We start from the raw sequence: 22,180 nt of genomic DNA, 5'->3' as shown, positions 1-22,180 counted from the left end.
CAATACACTATTGGGTGAAGTTTGGTTGACTTCTGCGCAGCGGTTTGGGAGTTAACATCAAAATTACATTTCTCGGCCATATCGCATAGATCTCACTGTGAAAAGGCTTAAATGGCTTTTTTGACCTAAGTTTAATGATTGCGCTCAAACCAAATGTCCTAGAACGAAATTTTCAAATGTAACTACTAGAATGTGATACAATACACTATTGGGTGAAGTTTGGTTGACTTCTGCGCAGCGGTTTGGGAGTTAACATCAAAATTACATTTCTCGGCCATATCGCATAGATCTCACTGTGAAAAGGCTTAAATGGCTTTTTTGACCTAAGTTTAACAATTGCGCTCAAACCAAATGTCCTAGAACGAAATTTTCAAATGTAACTACTAGAATGTGATACAATACACTATTGGGTGAAGTTTGGTTGACTTCTGCGCAGCGGTTTGGGAGTTAACATCAAAATTACATTTCTCGGCCATATCGCATAGATCTCACTGTGAAAAGGCTTAAATGGCTTTTTTGACCTAAGTTTAATAATTGCGCTCAAACCAAATGTCCTAGAACGAAATTTTCAAATGTAACTACTAGAATGTGATACAATACACTATTGGGTGAAGTTTGGTTGACTTCTGCGCAGCGGTTTGGGAGTTAACATCAAAATTACATTTCTCGGCCATATCGCATAGATCTCACTGTGAAAAGGCTTAAATGGCTTTTTTGACCTAAGTTTGAGGATTGCGCTCAAATCAAATGTCCTAGAACCAAATTTTCACATGTAACTACTAGATTGTGATACAATACACTAATGAGTGAAGTTTGGTTGACTTCTGCGCAGCGGTTTGGGAGTTAACATCAAAATTACATTTCTCGGCCATATCGCATAGATCTCACTGTGAAAAGGCTTAAATGACTTTTTTAATTAAGTTTGATGATTGCGCTCAAACAAAATTTCCTAGAACAAAATTTTCAAATGTAACTACTAGATTGTGATAAAATACACTATTGGGTGAAGTTTGGTTGACTTCTGCGCAGCGGTTTGGGAGTTAACATCAAAATTACATTTCTCGGCCATATCGCATAGATCTCACTGTGAAAAGGCTTAAATGGCTTTTTTGACCTAAGTTTGAGGATTGCGCTCAAATCAAATGTCCTAGAACCAAATTTCCACATGTAACTACTAGATTGTGATACAATACACTAATGGGTGAAGTTTGGTTTACTTCTGCGCAGCGGTTTGGGAGTTAACATCAAAATTACATTTCTCGGCCATATCGCATAGATCTCACTGTGAAAAGGCTTTAATGGCTTTTTTGACCTAAGTTTAATAATTACGCTCAAACCAAATGTCCTAGAACGAAATTTTAAAATGTAACTACTAGAATGTGATACAATACACTATTGGGTGAAGTTTGGTTGACTTCTGCGCAGCGGTTTGGGAGTTAACATCAAAATTACATTTCTCGGCCATATCGCATAGATCTCACTGTGAAAAGGCTTAAATGGCTTTTTTGACCTAAGTTTGAGGATTGCGCTCAAATCAAATGTCCTAGAACCAAATTTTCACATGTAACTACTAGATTGTGATACAATACACTAATGGGTGAAGTTTGGTTGACTTCTGCGCAGCGGTTTGGGAGTTAACATCAAAATTACATTTCTCGGCCATATCGCATAGATCTCACTGTGAAAAGGCTTAAATGACTTTTTTAATTAAGTTTGATGATTGCGCTCAAACAAAATTTCCTAGAACAAAATTTTCAAATGTAACTACTAGATTGTGATACAATACACTATTGGGTGAAGTTTGGTTGACTTCTGCGCAGCGGTTTGGGAGTTAACATCAAAATTACATTTCTCGGCCATATCGCATAGATCTCACTGTGAAAAGGCTTAAATGGCTTTTTTGACCTAAGTTTAATGATTGCGCTCAAACCAAATGTCCTAGAACGAAATTTTCAAATGTAACTACTAGAATGTGATACAATACACTATTGGGTGAAGTTTGGTTGACTTCTGCGCAGCGGTTTGGGAGTTAACATCAAAATTACATTTCTCGGCCATATCGCATAGATCTCACTGTGAAAAGGCTTAAATGGCTTTTTTGACCTAAGTTTAACAATTGCGCTCAAACCAAATGTCCTAGAACGAAATTTTCAAATGTAACTACTAGAATGTGATACAATACACTATTGGGTGAAGTTTGGTTGACTTCTGCGCAGCGGTTTGGGAGTTAACATCAAAATTACATTTCTCGGCCATATCGCATAGATCTCACTGTGAAAAGGCTTAAATGGCTTTTTTGACCTAAGTTTAATAATTGCGCTCAAACCAAATGTCCTAGAACGAAATTTTCAAATGTAACTACTAGAAGGTGATACAATACACTATTGGGTGAAGTTTGGTTGACTTCTGCGCAGCGGTTTGGGAGTTAACATCAAAATTACATTTCTCGGTCATATCGCATAGATCTCACTGTGAAAAGGCTTGAATGGCTTTTTTGACCTAAGTTTGAGGATTGCGCTCAAATCAAATGTCCTAGAACCAAATTTTCACATGTAACTACTAGATTGTGATACAATACACTAATGGGTGAAGTTTGGTTGACTTCTGCGCAGCGGTTTGGGAGTTAACATCAAAATTACATTTCTCGGCCATATCGCATAGATCTCACTGTGAAAAGGCTTAAATGACTTTTTTAATTAAGTTTGATGATTGCGCTCAAACAAAATTTCCTAGAACAAAATTTTCAAATGTAACTACTAGATTGTGATAAAATACACTATTGGGTGAAGTTTGGTTGACTTCTGCGCAGCGGTTTGGGAGTTAACATCATAATTACATTTCTCGGCCATATCGCATAGATCTCACTGTGAAAAGGCTTAAATGGCTTTTTTGACCTAAGTTTAATGATTGCGCTCAAACCAAATGTCCTAGAACGAAATTTTCAAATGTAACTACTAGAATGTGATACAATACACTATTGGGTGAAGTTTGGTTGACTTCTGCGCAGCGGTTTGGGAGTTAACATCAAAATTACATTTCTCGGCCATATCGCATAGATCTCACTGTGAAAAGGCTTAAATGGCTTTTTTGACCTAAGTTTAATGATTGCGCTCAAACCAAATGTCCTAGAACGAAATTTTCAAATGTAACTACTAGAATGTGATACAATACACTATTGGGTGAAGTTTGGTTGACTTCTGCGCAGCGGTTTGGGAGTTAACATCAAAATTACATTTCTCGGCCATATCGCATAGATCTCACTGTGAAAAGGCTTAAATGGCTTTTTTGACCTAAGTTTAATAATTGCGCTCAAACCAAATGTCCTAGAACGAAATTTTCAAATGTAACTACTAGAATGTGATACAATACACTATTGGGTGAAGTTTGGTTGACTTCTGCGCAGCGGTTTGGGAGTTAACATCAAAATTACATTTCTCGGCCATATCGCATAGATCTCACTGTGAAAAGGCTTAAATGGCTTTTTTGACCTAAGTTTAATAATTGCGCTCAAACCAAATGTCCTAGAACGAAATTTTCAAATGTAACTACTAGAATGTGATACAATACACTATTGGGTGAAGTTTGGTTGACTTCTGCGCAGCGGTTTGGGAGTTAACATCAAAATTACATTTCTCGGCCATATCGCATAGATCTCACTGTGAAAAGGCTTAAATGGCTTTTTTGACCTAAGTTTGAGGATTGCGCTCAAATCAAATGTCCTAGAACCAAATTTTCACATGTAACTACTAGATTGTGATACAATACACTAATGGGTGAAGTTTGGTTGACTTCTGCGCAGCGGTTTGGGAGTTAACATCAAAATTACATTTCTCGGCCATATCGCATAGATCTCACTGTGAAAAGGCTTAAATGACTTTTTTAATTAAGATTGATGATTGCGCTCAAACAAAATTTCCTAGAACAAAATTTTCAAATGTAACTACTAGATTGTGATACAATACACTATTGGGTGAAGTTTGGTTGACTTCTGCGCAGCGGTTTGGGAGTTAACATCAAAATTACATTTCTCGGCCATATCGCATAGATCTCACTGTGAAAAGGCTTAAATGGCTTTTTTGACCTAAGTTTAATGATTGCGCTCAAACCAAATGTCCTAGAACGAAATTTTCAAATGTAACTACTAGAATGTGATACAATACACTATTGGGTGAAGTTTGGTTGACTTCTGCGCAGCGGTTTGGGAGTTAACATCAAAATTACATTTCTCGGCCATATCGCATAGATCTCACTGTGAAAAGGCTTAAATGGCTTTTTTGACCTAAGTTTAATAATTGCGCTCAAACCAAATGTCCTAGAACGAAATTTTCAAATGTAACTACTAGAATGTGATACAATACACTATTGGGTGAAGTTTGGTTGACTTCTGCGCAGCGGTTTGGGAGTTAACATCAAAATTACATTTCTCGGCCATATCGCATAGATCTCACTGTGAAAAGGCTTAAATGGCTTTTTTGACCTAAGTTTAATAATTGCGCTCAAACCAAATGTCCTAGAACGAAATTTTCAAATGTAACTACTAGAATGTGATACAATACACTATTGGGTGAAGTTTGGTTGACTTCTGCGCAGCGGTTTGGGAGTTAACATCAAAATTACATTTCTCGGCCATATCGCATAGATCTCACTGTGAAAAGGCTTAAATGACTTTTTTAAATAAGTTTGATGATTGCGTTCAAACCAAATGTCCTAGAACAAAATTTTCAAATGTAACTACTAGATTGTGATACAATACACTATTGGGTGAAGTTTGGTTGACTTCTGCGCAGCGGTTTGGGAGTTAACATCAAAATTACATTTCTCGGCCATATCGCATAGATCTCACTGTGAAAAGGCTTAAATGGCTTTTTTGACCTAAGTTTGAGGATTGCGCTCAAATCAAATGTCCTAGAACCAAATTTCCACATGTAACTACTAGATTGTGATACAATACACTAATGGGTGAAGTTTGGTTTACTTCTGCGCAGCGGTTTGGGAGTTAACATCAAAATTACATTTCTCGGCCATATCGCATAGATCTCACTGTGAAAAGGCTTAAATGGCTTTTTTGACCTAAGTTTAATAATTGCGCTCAAACCAAATGTCCTAGAACGAAATTTTAAAATGTAACTACTAGAATGTGATACAATACACTATTGGGTGAAGTTTGGTTGACTTCTGCGCAGCGGTTTGGGAGTTAACATCAAAATTACATTTCTCGGCCATATCGCATAGATCTCACTGTGAAAAGGCTTAAATGGCTTTTTTGACCTAAGTTTGAGGATTGCGCTCAAATCAAATGTCCTAGAACCAAATTTCCACATGTAACTACTAGATTGTGATACAATACACTAATGGGTGAAGTTTGGTTGACTTCTGCGCAGCGGTTTGGGAGTTAACATCAAAATTACATTTCTCGGCCATATCGCATAGATCTCACTGTGAAAAGGCTTAAATGGCTTTTTTGACCTAAGTTTAATGATTGCGCTCAAACCAAATGTCCTAGAACGAAATTTTCAAATGTAACTACTAGAATGTGATACAATACACTATTGGGTGAAGTTTGGTTGACTTCTGCGCAGCGGTTTGGGAGTTAACATCAAAATTACATTTCTCGGCCATATCGCATAGATCTCACTGTGAAAAGGCTTAAATGGCTTTTTTGACCTAAGTTTAATAATTGCGCTCAAACCAAATGTCCTAGAACGAAATTTTCAAATGTAACTACTAGAATGTGATACAATACACTATTGGGTGAAGTTTGGTTGACTTCTGCGCAGCGGTTTGGGAGTTAACATCAAAATTACATTTCTCGGCCATATCGCATAGATCTCACTGTGAAAAGGCTTAAATGGCTTCTTTGACCTAAGTTTAATAATTGCGCTCAAACCAAATGTCCTAGAACGAACTTTTCAAATGTAGCTACTAGAATGTGATACAAAACACTATTGGGTGAAGTTTGGTTGACTTCTGCGCAGCGGTTTGGGAGTTAACATCAAAATTACATTTCTCGGCCATATCGCATAGATCTCACTGTGAAAAGGCTTAAATGGCTTTTTTGACCTAAGTTTGAGGATTGCGCTCAAATCAAATGTCCTAGAACCAAATTTTCACATGTAACTACTAGATTGTGATACAATACACTAATGGGTGAAGTTTGGTTGACTTCTGCGCAGCGGTTTGGGAGTTAACATCAAAATTACATTTCTCGGCCATATCGCATAGATCTCACTGTGAAAAGGCTTAAATGACTTTTTTAATTAAGTTTGATGATTGCGCTCAAACAAAATTTCCTAGAACAAAATTTTCAAATGTAACTACTAGATTGTGATACAATACACTATTGGGTGAAGTTTGGTTGACTTCTGCGCAGCGGTTTGGGAGTTAACATCAAAATTACATTTATCGGCCATATCGCATAGATCTCACTGTGAAAAGGCTTAAATGGCTTTTTTGACCTAAGTTTGAGGATTGCGCTCAAATCAAATGTCCTAGAACCAAATTTCCACATGTAACTACTAGATTGTGATACAATACACTAATGGGTGAAGTTTGGTTTACTTCTGCGCAGCGGTTTGGGAGTTAACATCAAAATTACATTTCTCGGCCATATCGCATAGATCTCACTGTGAAAAGGCTTAATGGCTTTTTTGACCTAAGTTTAATAATTGCGCTCAAACCAAATGTCCTAGAACGAAATTTTCAAATGTAACTACTAGAATGTGATACAATACACTATTGGTTGAAGTTTGGTTGACTTCTGCGCAGCGGTTTGGGAGTTAACATCAAAATTACATTTCTCGGCCATATCGCATAGATCTCACTGTGAAAAGGCTTAAATGGCTTTTTTGACCTAAGTTTGAGGATTGCGCTCAAATCAAATGTCCTAGAACCAAATTTTCACATGTAACTACTAGATTGTGATACAATACACTAATGGGTGAAGTTTGGTTGACTTCTGCGCAGCGGTTTGGGAGTTAACATCAAAATTACATTTCTCGGCCATATCGCATAGATCTCACTGTGAAAAGGCTTAAATGACTTTTTTAATTAAGTTTGATGATTGCGCTCAAACAAAATTTCCTAGAACAAAATTTTCAAATGTAACTACTAGATTGTGATACAATACACTATTGGGTGAAGTTTGGTTGACTTCTGCGCAGCGGTTTGGGAGTTAACATCAAAATTACATTTCTCGGCCATATCGCATAGATCTCACTGTGAAAAGGCTTAAATGGCTTTTTTGACCTAAGTTTAATGATTGCGCTCAAACCAAATGTCCTAGAACGAAATTTTCAAATGTAACTACTAGAATGTGATACAATACACTATTGGGTGAAGTTTGGTTGACTTCTGCGCAGCGGTTTGGGAGTTAACATCAAAATTACATTTCTCGGCCATATCGCATAGATCTCACTGTGAAAAGGCTTAAATGGCTTTTTTGACCTAAGTTTAATAATTGCGCTCAAACCAAATGTCCTAGAACGAAATTTTCAAATGTAACTACTAGAATGTGATACAATACACTTTTGGGTGAAGTTTGGTTGACTTCTGCGCAGCGGTTTGGGAGTTAACATCAAAATTACATTTCTCGGCCATATCGCATAGATCTCACTGTGAAAAGGCTTAAATGACTTTTTTAATTAAGTTTGATGATTGCGCTCAAACAAAATTTCCTAGAACAAAATTTTCAAATGTAACTACTAGATTGTGATACAATACACTATTGGGTGAAGTTTGGTTGACTTCTGCGCAGCGGTTTGGGAGTTAACATCAAAATTACATTTCTCGGCCATATCGCATAGATCTCACTGTGAAAAGGCTTAAATGACTTTTTTAATTAAGTTTGAGGATTGCGCTCAAATCAAATGTCCTAGAACCAAATTTTCACATGTAACTACTAGATTGTGATACAATACACTAATGGGTGAAGTTTGGTTGACTTCTGCGCAGCGGTTTGGGAGTTAACATCAAAATTACATTTCTCGGCCATATCGCATAGATCTCGCTGTGAAAAGGCTTAAATGACTTTTTTAATTAAGTTTGATGATTGCGCTCAAACAAAATTTCCTAGAACAAAATTTTCAAATGTAACTACTAGATTGTGATACAATACACTATTGGGTGAAGTTTGGTTGACTTCTGCGCAGCGGTTTGGGAGTTAACATCAAAATTACATTTCTCGGCCATATCGCATAGATCTCACTGTGAAAAGGCTTAAATGGCTTTTTTGACCTAAGTTTAATGATTGCGCTCAAACCAAATGTCCTAGAACGAAATTTTCAAATGTAACTACTAGAATGTGATACAATACACTATTGGGTGAAGTTTGGTTGACTTCTGCGCAGCGGTTTGGGAGTTAACATCAAAATTACATTTCTCGGCCATATCGCATAGATCTCACTGTGAAAAGGCTTAAATGGCTTTTTTGACCTAAGTTTAACAATTGCGCTCAAACCAAATGTCCTAGAACGAAATTTTCAAATGTAACTACTAGAATGTGATACAATACACTATTGGGTGAAGTTTGGTTGACTTCTGCGCAGCGGTTTGGGAGTTAACATCAAAATTACATTTCTCGGCCATATCGCATAGATCTCACTGTGAAAAGGCTTAAATGGCTTTTTTGACCTAAGTTTAATAATTGCGCTCAAACCAAATGTCCTAGAACGAAATTTTCAAATGTAACTACTAGAATGTGATACAATACACTATTGGGTGAAGTTTGGTTGACTTCTGCGCAGCGGTTTGGGAGTTAACATCAAAATTACATTTCTCGGCCATATCGCATAGATCTCACTGTGAAAAGGCTTAAATGGCTTTTTTGACCTAAGTTTGAGGATTGCGCTCAAATCAAATGTCCTAGAACCAAATTTTCACATGTAACTACTAGATTGTGATACAATACACTAATGAGTGAAGTTTGGTTGACTTCTGCGCAGCGGTTTGGGAGTTAACATCAAAATTACATTTCTCGGCCATATCGCATAGATCTCACTGTGAAAAGGCTTAAATGACTTTTTTAATTAAGTTTGATGATTGCGCTCAAACAAAATTTCCTAGAACAAAATTTTCAAATGTAACTACTAGATTGTGATAAAATACACTATTGGGTGAAGTTTGGTTGACTTCTGCGCAGCGGTTTGGGAGTTAACATCAAAATTACATTTCTCGGCCATATCGCATAGATCTCACTGTGAAAAGGCTTAAATGGCTTTTTTGACCTAAGTTTGAGGATTGCGCTCAAATCAAATGTCCTAGAACCAAATTTCCACATGTAACTACTAGATTGTGATACAATACACTAATGGGTGAAGTTTGGTTTACTTCTGCGCAGCGGTTTGGGAGTTAACATCAAAATTACATTTCTCGGCCATATCGCATAGATCTCACTGTGAAAAGGCTTTAATGGCTTTTTTGACCTAAGTTTAATAATTACGCTCAAACCAAATGTCCTAGAACGAAATTTTAAAATGTAACTACTAGAATGTGATACAATACACTATTGGGTGAAGTTTGGTTGACTTCTGCGCAGCGGTTTGGGAGTTAACATCAAAATTACATTTCTCGGCCATATCGCATAGATCTCACTGTGAAAAGGCTTAAATGGCTTTTTTGACCTAAGTTTGAGGATTGCGCTCAAATCAAATGTCCTAGAACCAAATTTTCACATGTAACTACTAGATTGTGATACAATACACTAATGGGTGAAGTTTGGTTGACTTCTGCGCAGCGGTTTGGGAGTTAACATCAAAATTACATTTCTCGGCCATATCGCATAGATCTCACTGTGAAAAGGCTTAAATGACTTTTTTAATTAAGTTTGATGATTGCGCTCAAACAAAATTTCCTAGAACAAAATTTTCAAATGTAACTACTAGATTGTGATAAAATACACTATTGGGTGAAGTTTGGTTGACTTCTGCGCAGCGGTTTGGGAGTTAACATCAAAATTACATTTCTCGGCCATATCGCATAGATCTCACTGTGAAAAGGCTTAAATGGCTTTTTTGACCTAAGTTTAATGATTGCGCTCAAACCAAATGTCCTAGAACGAAATTTTCAAATGTAACTACTAGAATGTGATACAATACACTATTGGGTGAAGTTTGGTTGACTTCTGCGCAGCGGTTTGGGAGTTAACATCAAAATTACATTTCTCGGCCATATCGCATAGATCTCACTGTGAAAAGGCTTAAATGGCTTTTTTGACCTAAGTTTAATGATTGCGCTCAAACCAAATGTCCTAGAACGAAATTTTCAAATGTAACTACTAGAATGTGATACAATACACTATTGGGTGAAGTTTGGTTGACTTCTGCGCAGCGGTTTGGGAGTTAACATCAAAATTACATTTCTCGGCCATATCGCATAGATCTCACTGTGAAAAGGCTTAAATGGCTTTTTTGACCTAAGTTTAATAATTGCGCTCAAACCAAATGTCCTAGAACGAAATTTTTAAATGTAACTACTAGAATGTGATACAATACACTATTGGGTGAAGTTTGGTTGACTTCTGCGCAGCGGTTTGGGAGTTAACATCAAAATTACATTTCTCGGCCATATCGCATAGATCTCACTGTGAAAAGGCTTAAATGGCTTTTTTGACCTAAGTTTAATAATTGCGCTCAAACCAAATGTCCTAGAACGAAATTTTCAAATGTAACTACTAGAATGTGATACAATACACTATTGGGTGAAGTTTGGTTGACTTCTGCGCAGCGGTTTGGGAGTTAACATCAAAATTACATTTCTCGGCCATATCGCATAGATCTCACTGTGAAAAGGCTTAAATGGCTTTTTTGACCTAAGTTTGAGGATTGCGCTCAAATCAAATGTCCTAGAACCAAATTTTCACATGTAACTACTAGATTGTGATACAATACACTAATGGGTGAAGTTTGGTTGACTTCTGCGCAGCGGTTTGGGAGTTAACATCAAAATTACATTTCTCGGCCATATCGCATAGATCTCACTGTGAAAAGGCTTAAATGACTTTTTTAATTAAGATTGATGATTGCGCTCAAACAAAATTTCCTAGAACAAAATTTTCAAATGTAACTACTAGATTGTGATACAATACACTATTGGGTGAAGTTTGGTTGACTTCTGCGCAGCGGTTTGGGAGTTAACATCAAAATTACATTTCTCGGCCATATCGCATAGATCTCACTGTGAAAAGGCTTAAATGGCTTTTTTGACCTAAGTTTAATGATTGCGCTCAAACCAAATGTCCTAGAACGAAATTTTCAAATGTAACTACTAGAATGTGATACAATACACTATTGGGTGAAGTTTGGTTGACTTCTGCGCAGCGGTTTGGGAGTTAACATCAAAATTACATTTCTCGGCCATATCGCATAGATCTCACTGTGAAAAGGCTTAAATGGCTTTTTTGACCTAAGTTTAATAATTGCGCTCAAACCAAATGTCCTAGAACGAAATTTTCAAATGTAACTACTAGAATGTGATACAATACACTATTGGGTGAAGTTTGGTTGACTTCTGCGCAGCGGTTTGGGAGTTAACATCAAAATTACATTTCTCGGCCATATCGCATAGATCTCACTGTGAAAAGGCTTAAATGGCTTTTTTGACCTAAGTTTAATAATTGCGCTCAAACCAAATGTCCTAGAACGAAATTTTCAAATGTAACTACTAGAATGTGATACAATACACTATTGGGTGAAGTTTGGTTGACTTCTGCGCAGCGGTTTGGGAGTTAACATCAAAATTACATTTCTCGGCCAAATCGCATAGATCTCACTGTGAAAAGGCTTAAATGACTTTTTTTAAATAAGTTTGATGATTGCGTTCAAACCAAATGTCCTAGAACAAAATTTTCAAATGTAACTACTAGATTGTGATACAATACACTATTGGGTGAAGTTTGGTTGACTTCTGCGCAGCGGTTTGGGAGTTAACATCAAAATTACATTTCTCGGCCATATCGCATAGATCTCACTGTGAAAAGGCTTAAATGGCTTTTTTGACCTAAGTTTGAGGATTGCGCTCAAATCAAATGTCCTAGAACCAAATTTCCACATGTAACTACTAGATTGTGATACAATACACTAATGGGTGAAGTTTGGTTTACTTCTGCGCAGCGGTTTGGGAGTTAACATCAAAATTACATTTCTCGGCCATATCGCATAGATCTCACTGTGAAAAGGCTTAAATGGCTTTTTTGACCTAAGTTTAATAATTGCGCTCAAACCAAATGTCCTAGAACGAAATTTTAAAATGTAACTACTAGAATGTGATACAATACACTATTGGGTGAAGTTTGGTTGACTTCTGCGCAGCGGTTTGGGAGTTAACATCAAAATTACATTTCTCGGCCATATCGCATAGATCTCACTGTGAAAAGGCTTAAATGGCTTTTTTGACCTAAGTTTGAGGATTGCGCTCAAATCAAATGTCCTAGAACCAAATTTCCACATGTAACTACTAGATTGTGATACAATACACTAATGGGTGAAGTTTGGTTGACTTCTGCGCAGCGGTTTGGGAGTTAACATCAAAATTACATTTCTCGGCCATATCGCATAGATCTCACTGTGAAAAGGCTTAAATGGCTTTTTTGACCTAAGTTTAATGATTGCGCTCAAACCAAATGTCCTAGAACGAAATTTTCAAATGTAACTACTAGAATGTGATACAATACACTATTGGGTGAAGTTTGGTTGACTTCTGCGCAGCGGTTTGGGAGTTAACATCAAAATTACATTTCTCGGCCATATCGCATAGATCTCACTGTGAAAAGGCTTAAATGGCTTTTTTGACCTAAGTTTAATAATTGCGCTCAAACCAAATGTCCTAGAACGAAATTTTCAAATGTAACTACTAGAATGTGATACAATACACTATTGGGTGAAGTTTGGTTGACTTCTGCGCAGCGGTTTGGGAGTTAACATCAAAATTACATTTCTCGGCCATATCGCATAGATCTCACTGTGAAAAGGCTTAAATGGCTTCTTTGACCTAAGTTTAATAATTGCGCTCAAACCAAATGTCCTAGAACGAACTTTTCAAATGTAACTACTAGAATGTGATACAAAACACTATTGGGTGAAGTTTGGTTGACTTCTGCGCAGCGGTTTGGGAGTTAACATCAAAATTACATTTCTCGGCCATATCGCATAGATCTCACTGTGAAAAGGCTTAAATGGCTTTTTTGACCTAAGTTTGAGGATTGCGCTCAAATCAAATGTCCTAGAACCAAATTTTCACATGTAACTACTAGATTGTGATACAATACACTAATGGGTGAAGTTTGGTTGACTTCTGCGCAGCGGTTTGGGAGTTAACATCAAAATTACATTTCTCGGCCATATCGCATAGATCTCACTGTGAAAAGGCTTAAATGACTTTTTTAATTAAGTTTGATGATTGCGCTCAAACAAAATTTCCTAGAACAAAATTTTCAAATGTAACTACTAGATTGTGATACAATACACTATTGGGTGAAGTTTGGTTGACTTCTGCGCAGCGGTTTGGGAGTTAACATCAAAATTACATTTCTCGGCCATATCGCATAGATCTCACTGTGAAAAGGCTTAAATGGCTTTTTTGACCTAAGTTTGAGGATTGCGCTCAAATCAAATGTCCTAGAACCAAATTTCCACATGTAACTACTAGATCGTGATACAATACACTAATGGGTGAAGTTTGGTTTACTTCTGCGCAGCGGTTTGGGAGTTAACATCAAAATTACATTTCTCGGCCATATCGCATAGATCTCACTGTGAAAAGGCTTTAATGGCTTTTTTGACCTAAGTTTAATAATTGCGCTCAAACCAAATGTCCTAGAACGAAATTTTAAAATGTAACTACTAGAATGTGATACAATACACTATTGGGTGAAGTTTGGTTGACTTCTGCGCAGCGGTTTGGGAGTTAACATCAAAATTACATTTCTCGGCCATATCGCATAGATCTCACTGTGAAAAGGCTTAAATGACTTTTTTAATTAAGTTTGATGATTGCGTTCAAACAAAATGTCCTAGAACAAAATTTTCAAATGTAACTACTAGATTGTGATACAATACACTATTGGGTGAAGTTTGGTTGACTTCTGCGCAGCGGTTTGGGAGTTAACATCAAAATTACATTTATCGGCCATATCGCATAGATCTCACTGTGAAAAGGCTTAAATGGCTTTTTTGACCTAAGTTTGAGGATTGCGCTCAAATCAAATGTCCTAGAACCAAATTTTCACATATAACTACTAGATTGTGATACAATACACTAATGGGTGAAGTTTGGTTTACTTCTGCGCAGCGGTTTGGGAGTTAACATCAAAATTACATTTCTCGGCCATATCGCATAGATCTCACTGTGAAAAGGCTTAAATGACTTTTTTAATTAAGTTTGATGATTGCGTTCAAACAAAATGTCCTAGAACAAAATTTTCAAATGTAACTACTAGATTGTGATACAATACACTATTGGGTGAAGTTTGGTTGACTTCTGCGCAGCGGTTTGGGAGTTAACATCAAAATTACATTTCTCGGCCATATCGCATAGATCTCACTGTGAAAAGGCTTAAATGGCTTTTTTGACCTAAGTTTGAGGATTGCGCTCAAATCAAATGTCCTAGAACCAAATTTCCACATGTAACTACTAGATTGTGATACAATACACTAATGGGTGAGGTTTGGTTCACTTCTGCGCAGCGGTTTGGGAGTTAACATCAAAATTACATTTCTCGGCCATATCGCATAGATCTCACTGTGAAAAGGCTTAAATGGCTTTTTTGACCTAAGTTTGAGGATTGCGCTCAAACAAAATGTCCTAGAACAAAATTTTCAAATGTAACTACTAGAATGTGATACAATACACTATTGGGTGAAGTTTGGTTGACTTCTGCGCAGCGGTTTGGGAGTTAACATCAAAATTACATTTCTCGGCCATATCGCATAGATCTCACTGTGAAAAGGCTTAAATGGCTTTTTTGACCTAAGTTTGAGGATTGCGCTCAAATCAAATGTCCTAGAACCAAATTTCCACATGTAATTACTAGATTGTGATACAATACACTAATGGGTGAAGTTTGGTTGACTTCTGCGCAGCGGTTTGGGAGTTAACATCAAAATTACATTTCTCGGCCATATCGCATAGATCTCACTGTGAAAAGGCTTAAATGGCTTTTTTGACCTAAGTTTAATGATTGCGCTCAAACCAAATTTCCTAGAACGAAATTTTCAAATGTAACTACTAGAATGTGATACAATACACTATTGGGTGAAGTTTGGTTGAATTCTGCGCAGCGGTTTGGGAGTTAACATCAAAATTACATTTCTCGGCCATATCGCATAGATCTCACTGTGAAAGGCTTAAATGGCTTTTTTGACCTAAGTTTGAGGATTGCGCTCAAACAAAATGTCCTAGAACAAAATTTTCAAATGTAACTACTAGAATGTGATACAATACACTATTGGGTGAAGTTTGGTTGACTTCTGCGCAGCGGTTTGGGAGTTAACATCAAAATTACATTTCTCGGCCATATCGCATAGATCTCACTGTGAAAAGGCTTAAATGACTTTTTTAATTAAGTTTGATGATTGCGCTCAAATCAAATGTCCTAGAACCAAATTTCCACATGTAACTACTAGATTGTGATACAATACACTAATGGGTGAAGTTTGGTTTACTTCTGCGCAGCGGTTTGGGAGTTAACATCAAAATTACATTTCTCGGCCATATCGCATAGATCTCACTGTGAAAAGGCTTAAATGGCTTTTTTGACCTAAGTTTGAGGATTGCGCTCAAATCAAATGTCCTAGAACCAAATTTCCACATGTAACTACTAGATTGTGATACAATACACTAATGGGTGAAGTTTGGTTCACTTCTGCGCAGCGGTTTGGGAGTTAACATCAAAATTACATTTCTCGGCCATATCGCATAGATCTCACTGTGAAAAGGCTTAAATGACTTTTTTAATTAAGTTTGATGATTGCGCTCAAACAAAATTTCCTAGAACAAAATTTTCAAATGTAACTACTAGATTGTGATACAATACACTATTGGGTGAAGTTTGGTTGAATTCTGCGCAGCGGTTTGGGAGTTAACATCAAAATTACATTTCTCGGCCATATCGCATAGATCTCACTGTGAAAAGGCTTAAATGACTTTTTTAATTAAGTTTGATGATTGCGTTCAAACAAAATGTCCTAGAACAAAATTTTCAAATGTAACTACTAGATTGTGATACAATACACTATTGGGTGAAGTTTGGTTGACTTCTGCGCAGCGGTTTGGGAGTTAACATCAAAATTACATTTCTCGGCCATATCGCATAGATCTCACTGTGAAAAGGCTTAAATGGCTTTTTTGACCTAAGTTTGAGGATTGCGCTCAAATCAAATGTCCTAGAACCAAATTTCCACATGTAACTACTAGATTGTGATACAATACACTAATGGGTGAAGTTTGGTTGACTTCTGCGCAGCGGTTTGGGAGTTAACATCAAAATTACATTTCTCGGCCATATCGCATAGATCTCACTGTGAAAAGGCTTAAATGGCTTTTTTGACCTAAGTTTAATGATTGCGCTCAAACCAAATTTCCTAGAACGAAATTTTCAAATGTAACTACTAGAATGTGATACAATACACTATTGGGTGAAGTTTGGTTGACTTCTGCGAAGCGGTTTGGGAGTTAACATCAAAATTACATTTCTCGGCCATATCGCATAGATCTCACTGTGAAAAGGCTTAAATGGCTTTTTTGACCTAAGTTTGAGGATTGCGCTCAAATCAAATGTCCTAGAACCAAATTTCCACATGTAACTACTAGATTGTGATACAATACACTAATGGGTGAAGTTTGGTTGACTTCTGCGCAGCGGTTTGGGAGTTAACATCAAAATTACATTTCTCGGCCATATCGCATAGATCTCACTGTGAAAAGGCTTAAATGACTTTTTTAATTAAGTTTGATAATTGCGTTCAAACAAAATGTCCTAGAACAAAATTTTCAAATGTAACTACTAGATTGTGATACAATACACTATTGGGTGAAGTTTGGTTGACTTCTGCGCAGCGGTTTGGGAGTTAACATCAAAATTACATTTCTCGGCCATATCGCATAGATCTCACTGTGAAAAGGCTTAAATGGCTTTTTTGACCTAAGTTTGAGGATTGCGCTCAAACAAAATTTCCTAGAACAAAATTTTCAAATGTAACTACTAGATTGTGATACAATACACTATTGGGTGAAGTTTGGTTGACTTCTGCGCAGCGGTTTGGGAGTTAACATCAAAATTACATTTCTCGGCCATATCGCATAGATCTCACTGTGAAAAGGCTTAAATGACTTTTTTAATTAAGTTTGATGATTGCGTTCAAACAAAATTTCCTAGAACAAAATTTTCAAATGTAACTACTAGATTGTGATACAATACACTAATGGGTGAAGTTTGGTTTACTTCTTCGCAGCGGTTTGGGAGTTAACATCAAAATTACATTTCTCGGCCATATCGCATAGATCTCACTGTGAAAAGGCTTAAATGGCTTTTTTGACCTAAGTTTAATGATTGCGCTCAAACAAAATGTCCTAGAACAAAATTTTAAAATGTAACTACTAGATTGTGATACAATACACTATTGGGTGAAGTTTGGTTGACTTCTGCGCAGCGGTTTGGGAGTTAACATCAAAATTACATTTCTCGGCCATATCGCATAGATCTCACTGTGAAAAGGCTTAAATGGCTTTTTTGACCTAAGTTTGAGGATTGCGCTCAAATCAAATGTCCTAGAACCAAATTTCCACATGTAACTACTAGATTGTGATACAATACACTAATGGGTGAGGTTTGGTTCACTTCTGCGCAGCGGTTTGGGAGTTAACATCAAAATTACATTTCTCGGCCATATCGCATAGATCTCACTGTGAAAAGGCTTAAATGGCTTTTTTGACCTAAGTTTGAGGATTGCGCTCAAACAAAATGTCCTAGAACAAAATTTTCAAATGTAACTACTAGAATGTGATACAATACACTATTGGGTGAAGTTTGGTTGACTTCTGCGCAGCGGTTTGGGAGTTAACATCAAAATTACATTTCTCGGCCATATCGCATAGATCTCACTGTGAAAAGGCTTAATTGGCTTTTTTAATTAAGTTTGATGATTGCGTTCAAACCAAATGTCCTAGAACTAAATTTCCAAATGTAACTGCTAGATTGTGATACAATACACTATTGGGTGAAGTTTGGTTGACTTCTGCGCAGCGGTTTGGGAGTTAACATCAAAATTACATTTCTCGGCCATATCGCATAGATCTCACTGTGAAAAGGCTTAAATGACTTTTTTAATTAAGTTTGATGATTGCGTTCAAACAAAATGTCCTAGAACAAAATTTTCAAATGTAACTACTAGATTGTGATACAATACACTATTGGGTGAAGTTTGGTTGACTTCTGCGCAGCGGTTTGGGAGTTAACATCAAAATTACATTTCTCGGCCATATCGCATAGATCTCACTGTGAAAAGGCTTAAATGGCTTTTTTGACCTAAGTTTGAGGATTGCGCTCAAATCAAATGTCCTAGAACCAAATTTCTACATGTAACTACTAGATTGTGATACAATACACTAATGGGTGAGGTTTGGTTGACTTCTGCGCAGCGGTTTGGGAGTTAACATCAAAATTACATTTCTCGGCCATATCGCATAGATCTCACTGTGAAAAGGCTTAAATGGCTTTTTTGACCTAAGTTTGAGGATTGCGCTCAAACAAAATGTCCTAGAACAAAATTTTCAAATGTAACTACTAGAATGTGATACAATACACTATTGGGTGAAGTTTGGTTGACTTCTGCGCAGCGGTTTGGGAGTTAACATCAAAATTACATTTCTCGGCCATATCGCATAGATCTCACTGTGAAAAGGCTTAAATGGCTTTTTTGACCTAAGTTTGAGGATTGCGCTCAAACAAAATGTCCTAGAACAAAATTTTCAAATGTAACTACTAGAATGTGATACAATACACTATTGGGTGAAGTTTGGTTGACTTCTGCGCAGCGGTTTGGGAGTTAACATCAAAATTACATTTCTCGGCCATATCGCATAGATCTCACTGTGAAAAGGCTTAAATGACTTTTTTAATTAAGTTTGATGATTGCGTTCAAACAAAATGTCCTAGAAAAAAATTTTCAAATGTAACTACTAGATTGTGATACAATACACTATTGGGTGAAGTTTGGTTGACTTCTGCGCAGCGGTTTGGGAGTTAACATCAAAATTACATTTCTCGGCCATATCGCATAGATCTCACTGTGAAAAGGCTTAAATGGCTTTTTTGACCTAAGTTTGAGGATTGCGCTCAAATCAAATGTCCTAGAACCAAATTTCCACATGTAACTACTAGATTGTGATACAATACACTAATGGGTGAAGTTTGGTTTACTTCTGCGCAGCGGTTTGGGAGTTAACATCAAAATTACATTTCTCGGCCATATCGCATAGATCTCACTGTGAAAAGGCTTAAATGACTTTTTTAATTAAGTTTGATGATTGCGTTCAAACAAAATTTCCTAGAACAAAATTTTCAAATGTAACTACTAGATTGTGATACAATACACTATTGGGTGAAGTTTGGTTTACTTCTGCGCAGCGGTTTGGGAGTTAACATCAAAATTACATTTCTCGGCCATATCGCATAGATCTCACTGTGAAAAGGCTTAAATGGCTTTTTTGACCTAAGTTTAATGATTGCGCTCAAACAAAATGTCCTAGAACAAAATTTTCAAATGTAACTACTAGATTGTGATACAATACACTATTGGGTGAAGTTTGGTTGACTTCTGCGCAGCGGTTTGGGAGTTAACATCAAAATTACATTTCTCGGCCATATCGCATAGATCTCACTGTGAAAAGGCTTAAATGGCTTTTTTGACCTAAGTTTGAGGATTGCGCTCAAATCAAATGTCCTAGAACCAAATTTCCACATGTAACTACTAGATTGTGATACAATACACTAATGGGTGAAGTTTGGTTGACTTCTGCGCAGCGGTTTGGGAGTTAACATCAAAATTACATTTCTCGGCCATATCGCATAGATCTCACTGTGAAAAGGCTTAAATGGCTTTTTTGACCTAAGTTTAATGATTGCGCTCAAACCAAATTTCCTAGAACGAAATTTTCAAATGTAACTACTAGAATGTGATACAATACACTATTGGGTGAAGTTTGGTTGACTTCTGCGAAGCGGTTTGGGAGTTAACATCAAAATTACATTTCTCGGCCATATCGCATAGATCTCACTGTGAAAAGGCTTAAATGGCTTTTTTGACCTAAGTTTGAGGATTGCGCTCAAATCAAATGTCCTAGAACCAAATTTCCACATGTAACTACTAGATTGTGATACAATACACTAATGGGTGAAGTTTGGTTGACTTCTGCGCAGCGGTTTGGGAGTTAACATCAAAATTACATTTCTCGGCCATATCGCATAGATCTCACTGTGAAAAGGCTTAAATGACTTTTTTAATTAAGTTTGATAATTGCGTTCAAACAAAATGTCCTAGAACAAAATTTTCAAATGTAACTACTAGATTGTGATACAATACACTATTGGGTGAAGTTTGGTTGACTTCTGCGCAGCGGTTTGGGAGTTAACATCAAAATTACATTTCTCGGCCATATCGCATAGATCTCACTGTGAAAAGGCTTAAATGGCTTTTTTGACCTAAGTTTGAGGATTGCGCTCAAACAAAATTTCCTAGAACAAAATTTTCAAATGTAACTACTAGATTGTGATACAATACACTATTGGGTGAAGTTTGGTTGACTTCTGCGCAGCGGTTTGGGAGTTAACATCAAAATTACATTTCTCGGCCATATCGCATAGATCTCACTGTGAAAAGGCTTAAATGACTTTTTTAATTAAGTTTGATGATTGCGTTCAAACAAAATTTCCTAGAACAAAATTTTCAAATGTAACTACTAGATTGTGATACAATACACTATTGGGTGAAGTTTGGTTTACTTCTGCGCAGCGGTTTGGGAGTTAACATCAAAATTACATTTCTCGGCCATATCGCATAGATCTCACTGTGAAAAGGCTTAAATGACTTTTTTAATTAAGTTTGATGATTGCGTTCAAACAAAATGTCCTAGAACAAAATTTTAAAATGTAACTACTAGAATGTGATACAATACACTATTGGGTGAAGTTTAGTTGACTTCTGCGCAGCGGTTTGGGAGTTAACATCAAAATTACATTTCTCGGCCATATCGCATAGATCTCACTGTGAAAAGGCTTAAATGGCTTTTTTGACCTAAGTTTGAGGATTGCGCTCAAATCAAATGTCCTAGAACCAAATTTCCACATGTAACTACTAGATTGTGATACAATACACTAATGGGTGAAGTTTGGTTTACTTCTGCGCAGCGGTTTGGGAGTTAACATCAAAATTACATTTCTCGGCCATATCGCATAGATCTCACTGTGAAAAGGCTTAATGGCTTTTTTGACCTAAGTTTAATAATTGCGCTCAAACCAAATGTCCTAGAACGAAATTTTCAAATGTAACTACTAGAATGTGATACAATACACTATTGGGTGAAGTTTGGTTGACTTCTGCGCAGCGGTTTGGGAGTTAACATCAAAATTACATTTCTCGGCCATATCGCATAGATCTCACTGTGAAAAGGCTTAAATGGCTTTTTTAATTAAGTTTGATGATTGCGTTCAAACCAAATGTCCTAGAACTAAATTTCCAAATGTAACTGCTAGATTGTGATACAATACACTATTGGGTGAAGTTTGGTTGACTTCTGCGCAGCGGTTTGGGAGTTAACATCAAAATTACATTTCTCGGCCATATCGCATAGATCTCACTGTGAAAAGGCTTAAATGACTTTTTTAATTAAGTTTGATGATTGCGTTCAAACAAAATGTCCTAGAACAAAATTTTCAAATGTAACTACTAGATTGTGATACAATACACTATTGGGTGAAGTTTGGTTGACTTCTGCGCAGCGGTTTGGGAGTTAACATCAAAATTACATTTCTCGGCCATATCGCATAGATCTCACTGTGAAAAGGCTTAAATGGCTTTTTTGACCTAAGTTTGAGGATTGCGCTCAAATCAAATGTCCTAGAACCAAATTTCCACATGTAACTACTAGATTGTGATACAATACACTAATGGGTGAGGTTTGGTTCACTTCTGCG

The sequence above is a fragment of the Corythoichthys intestinalis genome, chromosome 18 (genome assembly GCF_030265065.1).
Source record: "Corythoichthys intestinalis isolate RoL2023-P3 chromosome 18, ASM3026506v1, whole genome shotgun sequence".
NCBI classification, from domain to species: Eukaryota; Metazoa; Chordata; class Actinopteri; order Syngnathiformes; family Syngnathidae; genus Corythoichthys; species Corythoichthys intestinalis.
The sequence above is the reverse complement of the archived record's forward strand: the minus strand, read 5'-3'. Positions refer to the sequence as shown.